This window comes from Doryrhamphus excisus, linkage group LG8 (genome assembly GCF_037039965.1).
Source record: "Doryrhamphus excisus strain RoL-2023G ecotype Guam linkage group LG8, RoL_Dexc_Guam_v1.1, whole genome shotgun sequence".
NCBI lineage: Eukaryota > Metazoa > Chordata > Actinopteri > Syngnathiformes > Syngnathidae > Doryrhamphus > Doryrhamphus excisus.
In genome coordinates this window covers 5,663,312-5,672,940 of record NC_136364.1, presented here as the reverse complement: position 1 = coordinate 5,672,940, position 9,629 = coordinate 5,663,312, and positions in this window count along the sequence as shown.

The window sequence follows — 9,629 nt, the reverse complement described above, 5'->3', positions numbered from 1 at the left end:
TTATTTTTGCATGTAAAATTATAAAAAACTAAAAAAACATTTTTGTGTTAGTTGGCAAAGAAATACAGAAATATGATAACATCATAGACAAGCTTCCCATTTTCCATTCATTAGCAAGCTAATATGATGCTAATGTTTTGCGATCAAAATCCATTTGACAGAGTTCGGATGTTAACTGAAAACCGTGCTAACCGGGGCATACATTAAGCAAGGTTCCGCTGTAATTTGGGTCTTTGAAGAATGAATAACATCATAGACAGGCTTCGCATTTCCATTCATTAGCAAGCTAATACGATGCTAATGTTTTGCGATCAAAATCCATTTGTTAACTGAAAACCATGCTAACCGGGGCGTACATTAACCAAGGTTCCGCTGTAATTTGGGTCTTTGAAGAATGAATAACATCATAGACAGGCTTCGCATTTCCATTCATTAGCAAGCTAATACGATGCTAATGTTTTGCGATCAAAATCCATTTGACAGAGTTCGGATGTTAACTGAAAACCGCACTAAGCAGGCCGTACATTAACCAAGGTTCCGCTATAATTAGGGACTTTGAGGAATGAATAACATCATAGACAGGCTTCGCATTTCCATTCATTAGCAAGCTAATACGATGCTAATGTTTTGCGATCAAAATCCATTTGACAGAGTTCGGATGTTAACTGAAAACCGCACTAAGCAGGCCGTACATTAACCAAGGTTCCGCTATAATTAGGGACTTTGAGGAATGAATAACATCATAGACAGGCTTCGCATTTCCATTCATTAGCAAGCTAATACGATGCTAATGTTTTGCGATCAAAATCCATTTGTTAACTGAAAACCGTGCTAACCGGGGCGTACATTAACCAAGGTTCCGCTGTAATTTGTGATTTTGAAGAATGAATAACATCATAGACAGGCTTCGCATTTCCATTCATTAGCAAGCTAATAAGATGCTAATGTTTTGCGATCAAAATCCATTTGTTAACTGAAAACCATGCTAACCGGGGCGTACATTAACCAAGGTTCCGCTGTAATTTGGGTCTTTGAAGAATGAATAACATCATAGACAGGCTTCGCATTTCCATTCATTAGCAAGCTAATACGATGCTAATGTTTTGCGATCAAAATCCATTTGACAGAGTTCGGATGTTAACTGAAAACCGCACTAAGCAGGCCGTACATTAACCAAGGTTCCGCTATAATTAGGGACTTTGAGGAATGAATAACATCATAGACAGGCTTCGCATTTCCATTCATTAGCAAGCTAATACGATGCTAATGTTTTGCGATCAAAATCCATTTGACAGAGTTCGGATGTTAACTGAAAACCGCACTAAGCAGGCCGTACATTAACCAAGGTTCCGCTATAATTAGGGACTTTGAGGAATGAATAACATCATAGACAGGCTTCGCATTTCCATTCATTAGCAAGCTAATACAATGCTAATGTTTTGCGATCAAAATCCATTTGATAGAGTTCGGATGTTAACTGAAAACCGTGCTAACCGGGGTGTACATTAACCAAGGTTCCGCTGTAATTTGGGACTTTGAAGAATGAATAACACCATAGACAGGCTTCACATTTCCATTCATTAGCAAGCTAATACGATGCTAATGTTTTGCGATCAAAATCCATTTGTTAACTGAAAACCGTGCTAACCGGGGCGTACATTAACCAAGGTTCCGCTGTAATTTGGGACTTTGAAGAATGAATAACATCATAGAGAGGCTTCGCATTTCCATTCATTAGCAAGCTAATACGATGCTAATGTTTTGCGATCAAAATCCATTTGACAGAGTTCGGATGTTAACTGAAAACCGCACTAAGCGGGCCGTACATTAACCAAGGTTCCGCTGTAATTTGGGTCTTTGAAGAATGAATAACATCATAGACAGGCTTCGCATTTCCATTCATTAGCAAGCTAATACGATGCTAATGTTTTGCGATCAAAATCCATTTGTTAACTGAAAACCATGCTAACCGAGGCGTACATTAACCAAGGTTCCGCTGTAATTTGGGTCTTTGAAGAATGAATAACATCATAGACAGGCTTCGCATTCCCATTCATTAGCAAGCTAATACGATGCTAATGTTTTGCGATCAAAATCCATTTGACAGAGTTCGGATGTTAACTGAAAACCGCACTAAGCAGGCCGTACATTAACCAAGGTTCCGCTATAATTAGGGACTTTGAGGAATGAATAACATCATAGACAGGCTTCGCATTTCCATTCATTAGCAAGCTAATACGATGCTAATGTTTTGCGATCAAAATCCATTTGACAGAGTTCGGATGTTAACTGAAAACCGCACTAAGCAGGCCGTACATTAACCAAGGTTCCGCTATAATTAGGGACTTTGAGGAATGAATAACATCATAGACAGGCTTCGCATTTCCATTCATTAGCAAGCTAATACGATGCTAATGTTTTACGATCAAAATCCATTTGACAGAGTTCGGATGTTAACTGAAAACCGCACTAAGCAGGCCGTACATTAACCAAGGTTCCGCTATAATTAGGGACTTTGAGGAATGAATAACATCATAGACAGGCTTCGCATTTCCATTCATTAGCAAGCTAATACGATGCTAATGTTTTGCGATCAAAATCCATTTGACAGAGTTCGGATGTTAACTGAAAACCGCACTAAGCAGGCCGTACATTAACCAAGGTTCCGCTGTAATTTGGGATTTTGAAGAATGAATAACATCATAGACAGGCTTCGCATTTCCATTCATTAGCAAGCTAATACGATGCTAATGTTTTGCGATCAAAATCCATTTGACAGAGTTCGGATGTTAACTGAAAACCGCACTAAGCAGGCCGTACATTAACCAAGGTTCCGCTGTAATTTGGGATTTTGAAGAATGAATAACATCATAGACAGGCTTCGCATTTCCATTCATTAGCAAGCTAATACGTTGCTAATGTTTTGCGATCAAAATCCATTTGACAGAGTTCGGATGTTAACTGAAAACCGCACTAAGCAGGCCGTACATTAACCAAGGTTCCGCTGTAATTTGGGATTTTGAAGAATGAATAACATCATAGACAGGCTTCGCATTTCCATTCATTAGCAAGCTAATACGACGCTAATGTTTTGCAATCAAAATCCATTAAGAACACAGTTTGATAGAAATTGGATGTTAACTGAAAATGACGCTAACCGGGGCATACATTAACCAAGGTTCCTCTGTAATTTGGGACTTTGAGGAACGAATAAAGCCATTAGTTGTAACCGAAGCGTACAAAAGCGTCTGGAGCGCCATCCCGTTCTTGTTGCCATCATCAACTTCCTCACTCGGCCACATGTTCCGCTACCGTCGTCTGGCCGGAAATCTCCTCGCCCCTTCCACGTCGGCCGCCGGGTCCGCAGAGAGCCATCTGACTGTCAGTGCTCCATACTGTTCCAACCTGGCGTATGTGTGTCAGATTGTCTTTTATTTCCCCTCATCATCACTAACTGGGTTTCCCAGGCTCTGGCCAGCGAGAGTGTGGGTCACAGGGCAGGAATCAAACAGCAGAACAATGGAGAGGTTCCTCCACTTAACCTCCTAATGGGCTCTCAATGGCTCCCCTGACTCCCTCAAAACTACCAGCCACTGGATTCACTTACTTCAACACACCGGCTTGTGTGTGTGTGTGTGTGTGTATATGTGTATATGTGTGTGGGTGGAAGTCTGAAATCCAGACCATAGACAGGATCACCCAAAAGCTCTGATTTGATGACTTTGTGATTTTTGAGAAATGGTACGAAGGCACAGGAAGCACTTTCCGAGTACTGCAAAGTTTTGCTAAGCTGTTTTAATATTCAATCTGGTCAAACTTTGATTTTATGGAAAATATCGGAATCCCAGTGGAATTCATTGGATTTGGAGACCCCTTTTGGTTTCTGGTATGTAGGGCGACAACAAAGTCTTCCACAAAACTGGATGTTTTGGGCTACAATTTGAATGGTGCCCCATGTATGACGTTGGATCTCGAGGTCCTGTTCTTCAGTTCCACGTTAAGTGTTCGTCGGTCGAACCCTCCTCCGCTTCCGCTCTGGTGTCAAATGCTCAACACCGATTGAATAATATCCAAATGGGAGTTCTAAGAAGCCAAAACAGGAAGTAGAAACCTATCAAATTAAACATGAGGAAGTAAAGGCTTTTGTTGAATCGTCCACATGATGTACACCTCGGACTGGTTTTTGGTTGTTTGGTAATTCTGGACAGAAGAACTTTGGTTTTTCTTATGGATTTATTCCAAAAAGTCAGAGAAAAATTGAAACACACAAAAACCAAAGCAATTTTTCCCGCAAGAATTAAAGTAAATCCAATCTCAAGTGACTCTCATGCTTGTTCTAGATCAGGGGTCTCAAATTCAATTTACTTGGGGGCCACTGGAGCTCGGGTCTGGGTGAGATTGGGCCGCATTAGGTTTTAAAAAAAAACAACAACAAAAAACGCATTTATTAAAAACAAAAAAATTAAAAAAACTTTGCTTTGGTTCCAATTTTCTCCAATAAAAGCTCTGATAAAACATTCCACTGTTCTCAAATATCTTACTTTTTATTTTTCTACACAAAATAAGATGAAAAATAAATAAACAAATCAAGAATAAAGAAAATCAATCAATCAGTAATAAATAAATATAATAATAATAATAAAAACTTAAGAAAGCACATATAGTTGGTGGGTAGACAAATGATTTTTTTCAGATTAAAATGAACAAAGCATTATTAGAGCCCTGTAGACATGACAAAACACGACTATAGTCACATTTATACTCTTTTTATTTACAACATATTGCGCAACTGCAGGGTCTTGAGACACATGCTAACTCGCAAACTAGAGAGCTAGCCACCTAAACGGTAGCCTTCAAGTTATTTCCTTTCAACTTAAATAGCCAAAAACTTACCACTTCCACACGGATAGGGAGGATAACTATTAACAGTTATTTAACCTTTAACATGAACATGAATCAAACGTAATAATTTTTTCTGGGTACATGATACCATACAGCATCCATATCAAACTAGCGCGGGCCGCACTAACATTAAACTTTCATATCAAGGTGGGGGCCCCAAACTAGTGTCCTGCGGGCCACATTTGGCTGACCATGACCTTTTCGAAAACAATGGTATCCATGGAAAGGAATATTCCAATCTCTTGTCTACATGTGCCGCTATAATCAACCAGAATAGTCAATGGGGCATGCCCAGTAAAACGGAAACACCAACATCACGTGATACCGACTTCCTCCAGTTTTTCTTCCACTTGTTGGAATAACTCCGTATTGCCAGTTTTTCCTTCGTCCAGTCTTGAAATTTAGTTAGAATCAAAAACAAACTTTCCTCAGCAGTCCAGTGCCGATTGCTGGCCTCCATTTTTAAAAGTGAAGAACGTCTGGAGCTGCGTGTTACGTCATATCTCAGCATTCGCTGAAAGAACCCACCTGGGATAAATTTAAACAGGAAAAGATAACATTCAATCTTGCTAATATTTTATAATTAAACTTGGGACATGTTTTATATAGATATATATATTTTTTTTAATTAAAGGTTTTATTAAAATAGAATATATATAAATATATTTTTAATTAAAGTTATTATTAAAATAAATAAATAAATAATTTATTTATGTATTATTTTTGAAATATATATATTTTAATAAAACAATATATATATAATTTATTTATGTATTATTTTTGAAATATATATATTTTAATAAAACAATATATATATAATTTATTTATTTATTATTATTTAAAAAAAATTATATTTGAATAAAACTGGACTTGTGAATGGTGTATAGAAGGGTTTAGATTCTGTTCCACAGATGGCGCTAATGCACACCAAAGCTGCTTGCCTTGCCTGCTTTCTTTTTAATTAAAGTTTTTATTAAAATAGAATATATATTTTTTTCATTGAAGTTTTTATAAAAAATATTAAAAATATATTTTTTATTTTTATTAATATATTAAAAAAATATATATATTATTTTTTTTATTTTAATAAAAGTGTACATGTGAATGGCGTATAGAAGGGTTTAGATTGTGTTCCACAGATGGCGCTAATGCACACCAAAGCTGCTTGCCAACCGCCAATAAACAACAGAAGAAGAAAAACACCAGGAAGAAGAACGCAGTCTGACAACTTTCCATTTGAGCGGGTACAAGATACCTCAATCGGATTGGGGAAAGGAATATTTCACCCCTGGGAATCCCATGATATATTCATTGGGATTGGCACTTTTCTTTGGGATTCTTTCAATTCTTTCCGTTTTAGCAAATAACCCAAATGGAATTGGAATATTTGTGTCCATGTATACGTGGATATTGAAAACCGACAGGTTCAAACGTCAGGGTGCCACGGTATGGTGGTCAACATGTGCTACGCTGTACTCGGCATGGCGGCACGTGACTCCCCGAGGTCCACTTTAACAATGATGACTTTCGGTGCTACCTTCTGAGTCCCCGGAGCACATCGCAAGACAAGTGGCCTCATTTATTTCCACGGAGGGAAATAATTTAGCAGTGTCAGCCGCTAACGAGCTCCGGCGCTGGGGTTTGGAGGGGATGCGGGGGGGGGTTCCTAATTAGATTCACTTTGTTTGTGTCATTTTAATTACGTTGCGCTTTTCCCAGCAGTCGAGGCGCCGAGTGATCCTCTTGCGCGTCTCAATTCTGCTGCCATGCACGCTGCTGCAACCGGGTCCCAGCAGGACCTCGCCTGAAAAAAAACAAACTTAGCAACTCAACCCCCTTAACTGTGGACCAAAGCTGCGACAGGCTTAGGTTTATGTTCATTTGTTGATGCCGAGTACGTTTTGGATGCGGCGCCGCTTTAATCTCACAAAGCGCCTTAAAGGTCAGTGTCATGTGACGCAAAACGCATACAGCGTGTAAAGTTTTTTTTTTTTTGGTGATGAATCGTTATTTATTGGCGTGAATGAAAGACGCAGGGGACAGCTTTTTGCCGCCTGTGTAGTCCTAAGCGGTGTGTTTATGTTCGCTTTTTGAAGAGAGCGCTTCGCTAAAACCGAAAACCGCTTTGAGGTTCTCTTTGAAGTGTTCCCCGGAGATGCGGTCGCTAATTATTTGCTGTTTCATGATGAATTCAGGCTGGCTTCATTAGGGTTTTTAACTGATGATGCCGTCTTAGATCCCCGGTTTCTTCAACGCGCACCATGAACCGTTTAGGTAATTGAGTGATTGATTGATAGCTAATGATCAACACGGACCTTATGTTCCACTTTCATTTATCACAATCCTTTATTGCAACTTTTTTTGTTTGCATCAGAAACTTTTCTGCAGCTCACAAGGTTTCACCTTCACGTGACGAAGACAAAAAAAAAAAAAAACGTTAAACCCTTGAGGTGTTCGTGTGTCCCATCGCCGGTGTTGTTAGGTAAGGTTTCATCATGATCAGTCTTTAGGGACCCACCTCCACTGATGAGGTCAGCCTCACCTGTCAATCACACGGGTGTGGGCCAAGGCCCGGTCTGCAAGGGGTCACCTCAAACAAAGGATGCCAGACCCTTACGCCTTCAAAGTGTCTGTCGCCTATCTATCAGCGCTTGGCTCTGGAGTTCTTTGCTTACTAACACAGCGACGTTGGAAGTCTTTATATATATATTTTATATATTATTTTTATACTTTTTATACCCCGCCCCGCTTTTTCTCATGTTTTAACTGTGTATTAACAAATTAATGTTGTATTTTAATGTATCTTTTAATCTGTTTACTTGCTTTTATTCAACTCCATTCTTCTGTAAAGTGTCTTTTAGTATTTTAAAAAGCGCTATACCAGGGGTCTCAAACTCAATTTACTTGGGGGCCACTGGAGCTAGGGTCTGGGTGAGACTGGGCCGCATCAGGTTTTCCAAAAAAAAACAACAATTAAAAACAACAATTATTAAAAAACTTTGCTTTGGTTCCAATTTTCTACAAGAAAAGCTCTGATAAAACATTCCACTGTTCTCAAATATCTTACTTTTTATTTTTCTACACAAAATAAGATGAAAAATAAATAAACAAATCAAGAATAAAGATAATCCATCAGTAATAAATAAATAAATAGAATAATAATAATAATAATAAAAACTTAAGAAAGCACATATAGTTGGTGGGTAGACAAATGATTTTTTTCAGATTAAAATGAACAAAGCATTATTAGAGCCCTGTAGACATGACAAAACACGACTATAGTCACATTTATACTCTTTTTATTTACAACATATTGCGCAACTGCAGGGTCTTGAGACACATGCTAACTCGCAAACTAGAGAGCTAGCGACCTAAACGGTAGCCTTCAAGTTATTTCCTTTCAACTTAAATAGCCAAAAACTTACCACTTCCACACGGATAGGGAGGATAACTATTAACAGTTATTTAACCTTTAACATGAACATTAATCAAACGTAATCATTTTTTCTGGGTACATGATACCATACAGCATCCATATCAAACTTGAAACATTCAACTTTCATATCAAGGCGGGGGCCTCAAACTAGTGTCCTGTGGGCCGCGTGTTTGAGACCCCTGCGCTATACAAATAAAATATATTATTATTATTATTATTATTATTGTTATATTATTTTATTATTATATTATTATTATTTTTATATATAATATTTATTTTTTTATTTTTTTATATATTTTACATTTGTTTATATATTTTTCCAAATTTATTTTTTACATTTATGAATCCATTATGAGTGCATTTAAATCACCAGTAATAAGGATAAATGTACAATCAACATGGATACCACCTTTGTGTTTATTTCTGGAATTCAGTCGTGTTTCTTACCTTCTTTCGAAAAATCCTGACAACGTTTCCAACGTTTTCCAACGTTCTTTGACTCCATTTTGGGTTATTCTGCAGCTGTAATCAAAAGAAAATCAGAGACCTTATAAATAACTGAATTAACTCATCGCAAATATCTTCAATGAAGGTAAACATAACCTTAAATGATTATTTATCCAATTAATTCATCATTTACAGTACATGTATACATGTATCAATATGCAAACTATGGTTTTCAGGAATGGATCAATTGTATGAGCAAAATTTCTTATTGAAAAATAGTTTTGGTTAGAGTACATTTTGGTTAAAGTCGGACCTTCTTGAACAGATTAAGGACACTAACCAAGGTTGTACTGTAAATGAAACCATTATGCATAGTTCGACTATAACGCTTATCATATCAAACCATGTACAAGTGATTCTCGATTTACGGGGTTTCGTGGTTACCAACATATTCCCATAAAATGACTTTTGGACTTCCTTGAGAACTACGTACAGCTCACAAGTTCACGATGTGTCCAATATTGACAGGCTACTCAACTGTCAGGTATCCTTGAACATGTTAAAGGGTGGCAGTGTAGCTTATGCTAAAACTTTATTTACACGACCGTCTCGGAACAGAACCGGGGGCCCACCTGCACATTCATGTTTCGCCGGACTAACGGAGATGATGAGCTGTGTAAACAACGGAGCTGATCCCAGATATCCTTTTGTCCTGAAACAATATTTGAAACTCTGGAACAATGGATGCACAGCTGTGTGTACACCGTCGCTGTCCTGGGTCATCGGACTGAATCCCAAATTCTTTACAACAGGAAAAAATGGAGCTGGGGGAAAGGTTATGTCA